Genomic DNA, 13067 nt, shown 5'->3' with positions numbered 1-13067 from the left:
GGAGCCTGCATTTAGCTGTTACTTCTGACAAAAGCCAATTTTGGTTCAAATGTTGTCTATAACTTTCCTTATATTATTATTTATAATTTTGTTTTATTCTTTTTTTGCTGAATTTTATAATTTTGTTTGTGGATCCACCTGACCGTTGGCCTAAGAATACATAATATGGAATAGAAATAATTGTTGTAATCTCACGTTCTTGGGTAAACATTTGTACTCTCGTCCAATTGAAAGCCAAGCCATTATCATCAGTTACAGTTTGTGGTAGGCTAAAGTAATATAATGATCATTTCTTCTTAGGAACTAAATCACATCTTCATTAAGAGCTATGTAGTTTAAGTTTTTAACTTTAAAAAAAAAAAAAAAAAAAAATCACATCTTCATTTATATCAAGATGATGATATATATGCTTTTGCCTCTAGTCACTTAGTGATACAGTTTATTGCTGCTATAACATAGCTATTTCTTTTCCTTGAAGTAGCCCTTACTTTTCCTATTAAACTGATTGCTAATCCTCTGAATGGCCATGATTTTAATTCTAAGGCATTATAAGTGCATCCACTAGGATTTTCCAATTATGAAATAATTGGCTTTCTCCAATCGCAATGTTTGGTAGTTGAGAAACTTTTGGGAAGAAAAATATTCTTTTTGCATGTTATTTAATTGGCTTGGCATAGATAAATTAACGTGACATGATATGAGTGGTTGAAGTAATCCATCTAACAAACATGGATGGCACTTAATGATTACATCAACGTTGAAGAATAATGGAACCATGTTTCCAAATGCTAGGTTTAAGGGTCAAAATATATCCCAAATTATTATTAAAAAAAAAGAAAAAAAAAAAGAAGTGATCCCGAACTTTTAAAATGGTGTAAATTGTAATTTTGTTTTTATTGAAAATTGCCAAAGGCCTCGTAGCTGAATTTGCACATCTCCATATACAAAATGCTTAGGGGTCTAAGTGAGAAATGGTTCGAGCTGCGGGGTTAACAGTATGTTGTAATTATTTCTCAAAAAAAAAAAAGTTTTTATAGAAAGTTTGGTTAAAATATAATTCTACTTGAGAGGGGGAAAAAAAAAGAAAAAGAGGTTTTAATAAACTACACATAAAATAATGAAAGTTAAAAATGGCAAAAAAAAAAAAAAAAAAAAAAAAAATGGTTGAAAAATAATTCTACTTGAAAGGGGGAAAAAAAAGAAAAAGAAAAAGANAAAAATCATGCTTAATATTTTAAAATACATTTTAGTTAAAAATTTAAAATAATGAATTTTAATTTTGAAATGGAGAATAATTTTTGAAACATTCCCTTAAGCAAAATGACAGGTTAATACACAACATTTTTAATTTAGTCAATCAAATGTCAAGGGGGGAAGTGTTTTTTTCTTTCAAATTTGGGGTGAAGTGTTATTTATCCAAACATCAAAAGAGATGAGTGTAATTAACCCTAGATAAAATATAATTTTTAACTAAAACAAAAGAAGTAAAGTAACTTTCAAGAATGGAAAAAAAAAATGTAAAAATTGAAAAAAAAGCATGTCTGAATTATAACTTCAATTTATTGTATCAACCAATAATAGCTAGCTTTGTTGCTCAAACGACATTTTTTTAGGATTTAAAAAACTTTGTTGTATCACAAAAAAAAAAAAAAAAATTAAGTAATTAATTATTTGCATCAACATTATAATCCATGAAGAAAAAAAATTAGTCCTTGCATTATGAGACCTTCTGAATGTAGCTCTTAATAATAACCTTAAATGGTTTCCTTAATAATTATCTAGCATGCAGTCTCAAGAGACCCTTGAATACTTCGAGTTGGTACAGTTCTTTCACCATCTCTTCTTATCACAAAAAAAGGTTCAATACCATGAGAGACATATATTAAAACATAAAACGAAAAGAATCCAATACACACACACACACACACACACACACACACACACATATATATATATATATTTCACTTACTTTCAAAATAGTCCCTTAATGCTGTTAAATAATATTATTATTAGCAACGCAATGTGTTATACCATGTTGTATATGCTAGAGTGGATGCGGAAGACGAAGCATAAAATAGGAACATCAAGAACACGAGAGTTACATGATTCAACCTTATGGCCTACATCAACGGAGGAATCCCTTAAGGGTTACATCTTTATTGTATAAGAGTGTAGTACAGTAACCTGTGTTACAATGAACCCTAACATAAGTATATATAGGCGACTAAACCCTAGACTACTAGTACAAGTAGGACTGGGCTTGGCCTATTACATTGGGCTAATATATGTCTAATATATATCTCTAACACCTCCCTTAAACTCAAGGTGGAAGCTTGATGAAGACTTGAGGTTGGATAAACATGAGAAGATCACTTGGAGATGCCTTGAAAATGCCTTTGAAGAAACCACAATGAAGAATATGCCAATTGACCAATTTTGAAGCCTCAAATGAAGAAACGGAATCCAAATTGGAATCTACGCGAAAAACTGAGCAAGATAGGTCCTTTCAGAAATTTTAACTTTTGATCAAAAGTCAACGCAAAAGTCAAAGTCAACGGATCTGGTCAAACTCAACAGTCAGAGCTCACGGGTCAGATCCGGATGGTCCGGGTCGGGTTGGTCCTAGTCAAAGTCAGCTAGGTGATGTGGTGCTGATGAGGTGACACTGGCAAGCTACATGGCTGATGATGTAGCTAGAGTTGACGTGGATCAAGCTGACGTGACTTTTTGCTGACGTCATCAGATGACATCATGGATGACAGATGGATGATAGGCATCACAAATTTCGGCGTGTGGCTTGCACGTGGGTGTTCAATTGGCGCTAAGGTTGAATCATGTAACTCTCGTGTTCTTGATGTTCCTATTTTATGCTTCGTCTTCCGCATCCACTCTAGCATATACAACATGGTATAACACATTGCGTTGCTAATAATAATATTATTTAACAGCATTAAGGGACTATTTTGAAAGTAAGTGAAATATATATATATATATGTGTGTGTGTGTGTGTGTGTGTGTGTGTGTGTGTATTGGATTCTTTTCGTTTTATGTTTTAATATATGTCTCTCATGGTATTGAACCTTTTTTTGTGATAAGAAGAGATGGTGAAAGAACTGTACCAACTCGAAGTATTCAAGGGTCTCTTGAGACTGCATGCTAGATAATTATTAAGGAAACCATTTAAGGTTATTATTAAGAGCTACATTCAGAAGGTCTCATAATGCAAGGACTAATTTTTTTTCTTCATGGATTATAATGTTGATGCAAATAATTAATTACTTAATTTTTTTTTTTTTTTTTGTGATACAACAAAGTTTTTTAAATCCTAAAAAAATGTCGTTTGAGCAACAAAGCTAGCTATTATTGGTTGATACAATAAATTGAAGTTATAATTCAGACATGCTTTTTTTTCAATTTTTACATTTTTTTTTTCCATTCTTGAAAGTTACTTTACTTCTTTTGTTTTAGTTAAAAATTATATTTTATCTAGGGTTAATTACACTCATCTCTTTTGATGTTTGGATAAATAACACTTCACCCCAAATTTGAAAGAAAAAAACACTTCCCCCCTTGACATTTGATTGACTAAATTAAAAATGTTGTGTATTAACCTGTCATTTTGCTTAAGGGAATGTTTCAAAAATTATTCTCCATTTCAAAATTAAAATTCATTATTTTAAATTTTTAACTAAAATGTATTTTAAAATATTAAGCATGATTTTTTTTTTCTTCTTTTAGTTATGCAAAGATTTGTTGCAAATGTTTTGGTGTTTGATAAATTTTGCATTTTTACTCTAAATTATTAGTTATATTTTTTTACTAACCATAGTTAAACTTTTGTGAAGAAATTCATATAGAAATTTAGAACATTTCATTGCTAATATAAACAGAAGATGAGGAATGTTAATTTCTTGAAATTTCAAGGGATAATTCTCATATATATATATATATATATACAGGGGCGTAGCCAGGAATTCGTACTTGGGGGGGCCAAATTGCAATATTGATAGAAAAATCATAATTCATAAATTTATAAATAAAAAATGATCAACTTTGATATATTGTCATATTCTTAAATATTAATGGAAGTACAAAATGCAGTCTATTTTACCATACACATATACAAAAATTTGCATACTTTTATTTTAAGCACCATCAACCCATCATTATCCATAACACTGAAAACTTTCTTATTTTCTAATGAATTATTCAGCTCCTAATTTCAAATTAAAAAAAAAAAAAATGATGATATGAAAAGAGATATAATATATTATCATATAGCAATACAACAAATTGAACAACTTAATAAACAAAGCATATTCATAAAACTAAATGAACATTATCATATATATAAAAAGCATAAATCTAAATGCCTATATAATGTTGAAGAAACAAACAAACCTGAAATACTGAGACACAAGAAGCTGGAACTAAAAGCAAATATGGATAGTTTTTTTTAGATGAAAGGAGTTTATTTGATTTCTACCCTTATTGAGAAGAGAGTTAATGTGTTTTTCTCTCCTGTGGTGAAGTTTGTGACAGTTAGAACACTCTTAGCTATGGCTGCTGTGTTTGGTTGGCACTTGTCTCAACTAGATGTCAATAATGCTTTTTTGCATGGAGAGTTACATGAGGAAGTGTACATGGTTCCTCCTCCTGTTTTTGGCAGCAAGGGAGAGGTGTGCAAACTCACTAAATCACTCTATGGTTTGAAGCAGGCAAGTAGACAGTGGTTTGCCAAGCTTTCATCCACTCTTCTTGATCATGGTTTTCTCCAATCTAAGTCAGACTATTCTGTCTTCACTAAGGTCAGCAAGTGTTCAATTCTCATCTTGTTAGTTTATGTGGATGACATCCTAATAGCAAGTAATGATGTGGAGGCAGTTAACTCTTTCAAGGTTTTTCTAGATACCAAGTTTAAACTCAAAGATCTTGGTACCTTGAAATATTTTTTGGGTCTTGAAGTTGCAAGGACTGAAAAAGGAATCAATTTATGCCAGAGAAAGTTCATTTTAGAGTTACTTTCTGATGCTGGTATGCTAGCAAGCAAACCTGCTAATGTGCCCATGGATCAATCAGCTAAGTATAGGAGCTCAATGGGGAAGATGTTCCTGATCCATCCTTATATAGAAGACTTATTGGCAAGCTGCTATATCTGACTCTAACTAGGCCTGATATTTGCTACTCAGTGCATAAGTTGAGTCAGTTTATGAATTCCCCTAAAACTCCTCACCTCCAAGCAGCTTATAAGGTACTTAAGTATCTTAAGAAGACACCAGGGCAAGGCTTGTTCTTATCAGCAAGTTCTGAAATGAAATTAAAGGCCTACTGTGATGCTGACTGGGCAGCTTGTCCAGATACAAGAAGGTCAGTTTCAGGCTTCTGTGTTTTCCTTGGTGACTCTCTTATATCCTGGAAGTGCAAGAAGCAACAAGTGGTGTCCAGATCATCTGCTGAATCAGATTATCGAGCAATGGCCACTGTCACAAGTGAAGTTGTTTGGTTATTGGCATTGCTTAAGACTTTTGGTTTTAATCACACTCAGCCTGCTTCATTGTACTGTGATAGCAAGGCAGCTCTTTATATTGCTGCAAATCCAGTGTTTCATGAACGCACAAAACATATAGAGGTGGACTGTCATTTTATTCGAAGCAAGCTTCAAGATGGAGTGATCAAAACCTTTCATGTTCCTACCAGACACCAGATTGCTGATTGCTTCACAAAGGCACTCGGATACAAACAATTTTACTTCCTCTTATCCAAGATGAATCTCATCAACATCTATGGTTCATCTTGAGGGGGAGTATTGAGATATTTCATGATTGTAATTTGCATAGTGTTAATGATTTGTATCTGTTACCTGTAAGTTTTGTATATAGAAGTAAACTACAATTGCATAGCTGTAGGATAGAATAAATGGTCATGAAACGACTGCCGTTTATAGTCTACAGATAGGTCAGTTAGTTACAAAGCTTATTACACGTGTACAGCAGTCATTAGATGGTTAGTTAGTTATTTTTCTGTTTCTCCTTTTCTTGCCTCTGTTCTCACTATATAAAGAACAGAGTATGCTAAGCTTAATATACGGAATTCATTTCATACAAGTTCAGTGTTATTCAATTCCTTTCTCTCTCAATCTGTTTACACTCCTCCATTGATGAACCTTCGGAGCTTGTGTAAAATCAACAGAGGCTAAACAGCAGATGAACTTGATACTGTCTGAGATTGATGGACTTCATATAAAGATCGAACAGTCCGCCCAAGGCCTTTTGAAGTCCGAAGAAGAAATTAAGCAACATCTAAAAAAGGCTATCAGGGGTATGGAGCAGCTTGAGAGCTACAGGAAACGCCTTGTGGAAGCCTTTGAAAAATTTGAATTTGAAAATTTGCTATTACTATGGCTTTTATGTAATTTTCAACTTCGTTTATGTTTTTGACTTGTGTGTTAACACACTGAGTATTGAATAATTTCTTGCATCACATGCCAAATTCGTTCAAATAGAGTTCCCCATAACAAAAATTTATTGGAAAAACTTGAACCAAAGATGATCCACAATTCCACATATCAAAATAGTAGCTAGATTAATAACACTCTCAGAACCACTAGCATATATTCAAAGATATTACCGGAGTAGCTAAATGTGACATAACTGATCAAAAAACTTTCCATGAAAACAAAAGAAAGAGGTCTATGGAGAGTGACTACACCTCTTCTATAATTCTCTCTCCACATATTCGGGTCACATCAATAAAATTCATACTTCTAATTGTAAGGTATACTAAAAACAGGGTTCAATATTAACAATATGTCATGATCACTATCCTCTGTTGGGTCTAACAAATACTCAGCAAAATAAACTCCAACTAATCATGATTTATTAATTACACAAAAAATGACTATGTTAGCCCAAAATTATGCATTTCCAGATTGTTATACATCTCAATGGCACAATAAAATCAAATAGGTCCTGTCCTGACCATAACTTTTGTTTGGTGCGTCCCTATAATTTAAAAGGAAAAAAAAGAAGAAGATGGGTTCACTCCAATAAGATCAATTTGAATTTTATTTTAATCTTTTGGCCCGAGTAATTACAGATTGTGAAAATTTCAAGTAATCTATGTCTGTCCTCTCCACTAACCCCATGCAGGCATTCATGCATTGCCAATTTTATGTTTATTGTCTCAGTGTGTGATGAGAATGACTTAGTAGTGCTTTATGGATTGTGTGATTGAATAAATTAAACCATTAATCCTATTTGCTTTTTTAAATAGGGTCGCCTGACAAGTAACTAAAGGAAACCAAAGGATGGAGAAATCCACAGTGGCAAGAAAACAAAGGAATCCAACAAAGCAATCCACCATCATCCAAAATGTGAAGCAAAGTGTGGATTGACTGTCAGAAAAATTAAGAAGTATAAAGAAAAAAATTAATGACATTGGAGACCAAAAACATATCAAAGACCAAATAATAAAATTTATGACCAAAGAAATTAACAAGCCATCGGATACTTGCTTTAGAGGTTATGCAGGCAATGTCTGATCCTATTAGGATTGGCAAACCATCACCATTGACAAACGAGCTAGAGGCACTGGTGAGTGGTGTCACTAAACAAGATTGCATTGGCTCAATCTGACGAAGAGTCAGAAACACTCTGATTTCTTGTTGATTTGTTTGATCAGTGTACCAAGGAAAACCCAGCAGATGGTCATACTGCTTTCGGTACAAGCAATGTTAAAAGTTCAAGAATTTAGGAATGTCAACAGTTTTAGTAGTATGGATTTTGTATTATTCCTGTTGTGATCAAATATATAGGTCTGCCCAAAAATCCTGTGTAATCTAATTTTTGCCTAATCTAATTGAAAAATCTTGATTGANCCTTATTGAGAAGAGAGTTAATGTGTTTAGAGCAATCACCAATGAGAGCAAAGAAACATGAGGCAGTGTAGGCTTGTATCAAGAGGAGAAAAAGTAGTAGTGATTACATCTATTTTCTTTGAGAATCTCGTAGGTGGCTTCTTGAGATTGAGATTGATGGGAAAAAAAAAAAAGAGTAAATTTTTGTTTGAAAATGAGTGGTACGGGATGATATTTTGAGGGTGTGGATTATTGTCTATTGGATATTTGGATTGATAGCAAATCATTTGGACAATTGGGAGAGCCAACTAGTATTTTATTTGAGGACTTTGGGTTATCTATTGGACTAAGTAGAGATCCTAGAAAGAATTGGAGGGGCCGGTCATTATTTTCTAGAGGGCCATAGCCTTTTACTTATTTTTTGCTATCAGACTCATAGCTTAACAGTAGAAGAAATCAAAATTTTGGGGGGTCAAGGGACAACGTAGCTCCGCCCCTATATATATATTTGTTAAAGGCTGATGCCTTTCCTATAAATATAAATCTTAAATACTATATATTCCAATCAAATGTGATGCTTTTTTTTTTTTTTTTAATCATATGGTTCAATTTTTTTTTTTTTTTGAATTTAAGTTTTTCTTTGTTACATTTTATATCGCGTGAGGTTTTAGTTTGTTAAATTTCTTTGTTATATCGAATGCAAACAAGGATTTTATAAGGTTTGGTCTAACGGCTTATGTTTATTGGTGAACACCCTTGATGGCTACATGTTGTTTATGAAGTACAATTCAGTTTACAATAAACTTAATATAGATTTTATATATTAGAGAACCCTATACTAATCTTATGCTAACACTAGTCCAAGGTTAATTAATTGTTTGTTTTACAAGAACGTGAAAAAGAAGCTGAATTAGCTCGTTTGGTTAAGCAAGGGGAGCTGGAATTAGAAGAGGCTATTGAGATATTTCATGATTGTAATTTGCATAGTGTTAATGATTTGTATCTGTTACCTGTAAGTTTTGTATATAGAAGTAAACTACAATTGCATAGCTGTAGGATAGAATAAATGGTCATGAAACGACTGCCGTTTATAGTCTACAGATAGGTCAGTTAGTTACAAAGCTTATTACACGTGTACAGCAGTCATTAGATGGTTAGTTAGTTATTTTTCTTTTCTCCTTTTCTTGCCTCTGTTCTCACTATATAAAGAACAGAGTATGCTAAGCTTAATATACGGAATTCATTTCATACAAGTTCAGTGTTATTCAATTCCTTTCTCTCTCAATCTGTTTACACTCCTCCATTGATGAACCTTCGGAGCTTGTGTAAAATCAACATGGTATCAGAGCTCGAACTAGTTCAGAGACCATCTCATTCTGGTATTCTCTGAACTAGTTCAGGTATTTGCTTTTCTCCTTCCCTTGAACATTCAGTTTTTTCTTCTGGTGTCAATACTTCTCACATCAGTCCATCTGACTGGATTCTTGACAGTGGTGCAACAGACCACATGGTACATTCAATTCATTTCTTTACTTCTATCACTTCTTCTGTTCAGATTTCAGTTAAACTTCCTAATGGTGACGTGGTTAAAGTCACTCACATTAGAACTGTCAAAGTCTCTGCCACTTTAACTTTAGAACATGTTCTTTGTATTCCAAATTTTACTTTCAATCTTATCTCTATCAGCAAGCTAACCCAAAATCCTTCTTGCTGCTGTCTTTTTCTTTCTCATTATTGTTTTCTTCAGGACTTACTGCATTGGAAGATGATTGGGCTGGGTAAGAGACATAGAGGTCTATACATTTTGCAGTGCACTGATTCCTTCACATTACCTGTTTCTGTTTCAGAGTTCTATCCAGTTTGTCTTCTTTCCTTTGTAATAAAAGAGTCAATCAATGTAATCTTGATTCTTCTCATGTTGTTGATACTTCAAATAATGTTGTTAGATTGTGGCATTATAGATTGGGTCACCCATCTTCACAAAGATTAGCCTTGTTGAAACACTTTGTACCTGATCTGATTTCTTACAATAATAGCAATTCTTTTGACTGTTTTGTTTGCCCACTAGCTAAACAACACAAATTACCTTTTCCTAAATCCACAAGTGTTTCTTCCTCTTGTTTTGACTTGGTTCATGCTGATATATGGGGCCCTTATTCCAATCCATCATTAAATGGCTCAAGATACTTTCTTACTTTGGTTGATGATCATAGTAGTGTACTTGGGTTTATTTAATGAAACTTAAATCTGATGCTTCTTCACTGATTCAAACATTTTTCCAAATGATTCTTAATCAATTTAAGGTGTCCATTAAAGTGCTTAGGACTGACAATGGTCCTGAGTTTGCTGTTTCTTCCTTTTATGCATCTAATGGCATTCTACATCAGCTTTCTTGTGTTGAAACCCACAACAAAATGCTGTTGTTGAACGAAAACATCAACATTTGTTGAATGTTGCTAGGGCCTTAAGATTTCATGCAAACTTACCCTTGAAATTCTGGGGGGATTGTGTTCTTACAGCCACATACCTTATCAATAGGCTTCCTAGCCCTCTTCTAGGTAATCTTACTCCTTATCAGAAACTTTTAGGGCATTCTCCATCATATCAACACCTTAGATCCTTTGGTTGTCTTTGTTATGCCTCTACCTTAACTAGGAATAGGTCCAAGTTTGATCCTAGGGCAAAGGCATGCATACTCCTTGGATATCCTTTTGGTACACAAGGTTATAAATTGTATGATCTGTCCACCAAAGTTGTTTTCATCTCTAGAGATGTTATCTTCAAAGAATCAATTTTTCCTTTTAAACATTGGTTGCCTAAATCTATCCTCTCCACTCTTCCACTTCTCACAATATATTTCCATCTCAAGCTTCAATTCCAGAAACCACTTCTTCTATTTCTGCTGAATTTTCACTTCCTCAACCTTTTTTTTTTTTTTTTTTTTTTTTTTTTTTTTTTTTTTTTTTTTTTTTTTTTTTTTTCTGGTTAAGAGTACTCCAAACTTCTGTGGCCGCATCCTATTGTTGGGTTGTGTTTTACTGCCGGGGTTGACTGTAGATGGTCTTAGCCTTTCTATAAGGCCAAATGTGAGAATGACTCCACATTAGCTGTCCTGTAATAATGGTTCCATTCCCATGGAAATTCTTCCTCCTGCAAAGAATATTTCATCCTCAACATTGTATATTCAACTTATTAGGTTAATTTTCTATGCCAATACACGTGTTTGTGTTTGAGGGTTTCAGGTTGAATTTTTTCCCTTCATGCCACAAAGATAAGAAAGGCAGTTAATGCCCCTTAAGGGCACAGGTCAAAGCAGATTAATCAGTTTTCACAGACATTTTTTTTAGTACAAATCGGTTGCCTCTGGCTGTTTGCCTGTTTACATTGATGGTTACACTTATAAATGGACTTCAAATCACTTTACTTTAATGCTGCTATGCTATTTATTTCAGCATATATAGATGATGAAGATTCTGTTTCTATCTTGTGGAATCTTATATTGGTATCTTTCAAGTTCTTTGTTAATTCAGGTTATAACCCAACAAATCCTCAAGTCATTTTAGTGTCATGTAATTACACTTCTTCTTTTTTTGAAACAGAATTTAAATTCAGTTAGGTATTCTATAATTAGCTTCCAAGATGATAACCCCCTTCTATTTATTACTAATTACTTTACTGATCCACAATATAATGGCAGACACCAACAGATACCCAATTGCCAATTTATTATTGAACTTTTACTAGCCTACAAATCTTTATCCCATGCCTATCGAGCTATTTCAATTAGTGCAGTAGATTCATTTCCTTTGACAGATACAACAAAAATAACATACTCTTGAGTTGCATTACATATCTTTTTCATTCAGCATTTGAAATGAGATCTAGAGAAAATGCCTCAATCTATGATTCATGGCAACAAAATAAAAGATCAGTTTTGAGGCATAGCTGATGCAGGACAATCAAGAGGAAGATAAAAGAACAAGAAAATTAAAAGACAACCCTAAGAATTAGCACCTAAGAGTTTCCTAGAATCAGCAACAAGAAACTTAGGCATAGGCACCTAAGGTGTTAGGAACCAGCACACAACAATTTGGAAAATTTCCAACCTGAAATTTCATTAATCAATTGTCTTCCATAAATACAACCATCTAGAACCCATTTATAGAGCTTTTACAAATAAAAGATAATCCTATCTAAAAATTAATCCCTTTCTATAAGATAATCTATTCTCCTATAAGACAAAGAAGATTTGAAAATAATTTTGGTTGTGCTCCCTCATCAATAGCCAAATAGCACTGCAAGCTTCAAGGGCATGTAGCCATGTACCAGTCCTAGGCAAATAGAAGCAAATACTATTTGGTGTAAGGCATACTGAGAAAATACTTTGGATAAAAATGAACTTCAGCTACATTTTCCTCAGGTGGTCCTTGATTTCAATACTCAATATTTTCAATCTGATGGCAATACTTTCCACTGCCCAACATAATCTTGACTGTATTTCAGTGTTACATGAAAAAAAGATACAGTTTGCATAATATAACAGTAATTAGAACACTGCAGATTTAGCATTGTATTCTATCATCAATATTTCATACATTAAAAGCAAGATCTTCTCCTAATTGTTGCATTGCTTTCATAAAGTTGCCTGAACAAATATGTTCTATCACATTTCTGTGTTCTTCAATTAATTATTAATATTGTACACACAAACACCAAAGTAGTAAGAAAAGTTTTCATCTTGTGCAAGCGACGACATGGATATGAGCTATGAACAGTCATGCTGTTAGACATGGAGAGAAATCTCTTGTAAAAAACAGAAAAAGGAATGGATTTTAGTTTGCTAAAATTTTATTTTGATCCATTTATCTTAGAAGGGTTGTCAAGTTCTGAGTATCATTGTAAAGTTTCGAATATACATGTTTCCTGAAGATATGAAGAAATAAGAACAGGTGAGACACTTTATAATGTCATTCTCCTCTAAGATTTCAGGTCTAAATTCTAGACATACACTGCACATGACAAATACACTTGAATTGAGAAATAAATTATTTTCAAGAAAATTTTTAAATTTTGAATTAAATTGCTTCATCCTATGGTAAAAGAATATTTGGAATCTAGTACTTGGGGTAAGCAGCATGTTGGGTGCTAGCATGCTTCAAAACAGTAGGATGATTTATGTCCATTTTTTTAATTTTCGGGAAAGAAACTTGAA

The sequence above is a fragment of the Quercus suber genome, unplaced genomic scaffold (genome assembly GCF_002906115.3).
Source record: "Quercus suber isolate HL8 unplaced genomic scaffold, Cork oak 2.0 scaffold_25, whole genome shotgun sequence".
Lineage (NCBI taxonomy): Eukaryota > Viridiplantae > Streptophyta > Magnoliopsida > Fagales > Fagaceae > Quercus > Quercus suber.
The sequence above is the reverse complement of the archived record's forward strand: the minus strand, read 5'-3'. Positions refer to the sequence as shown.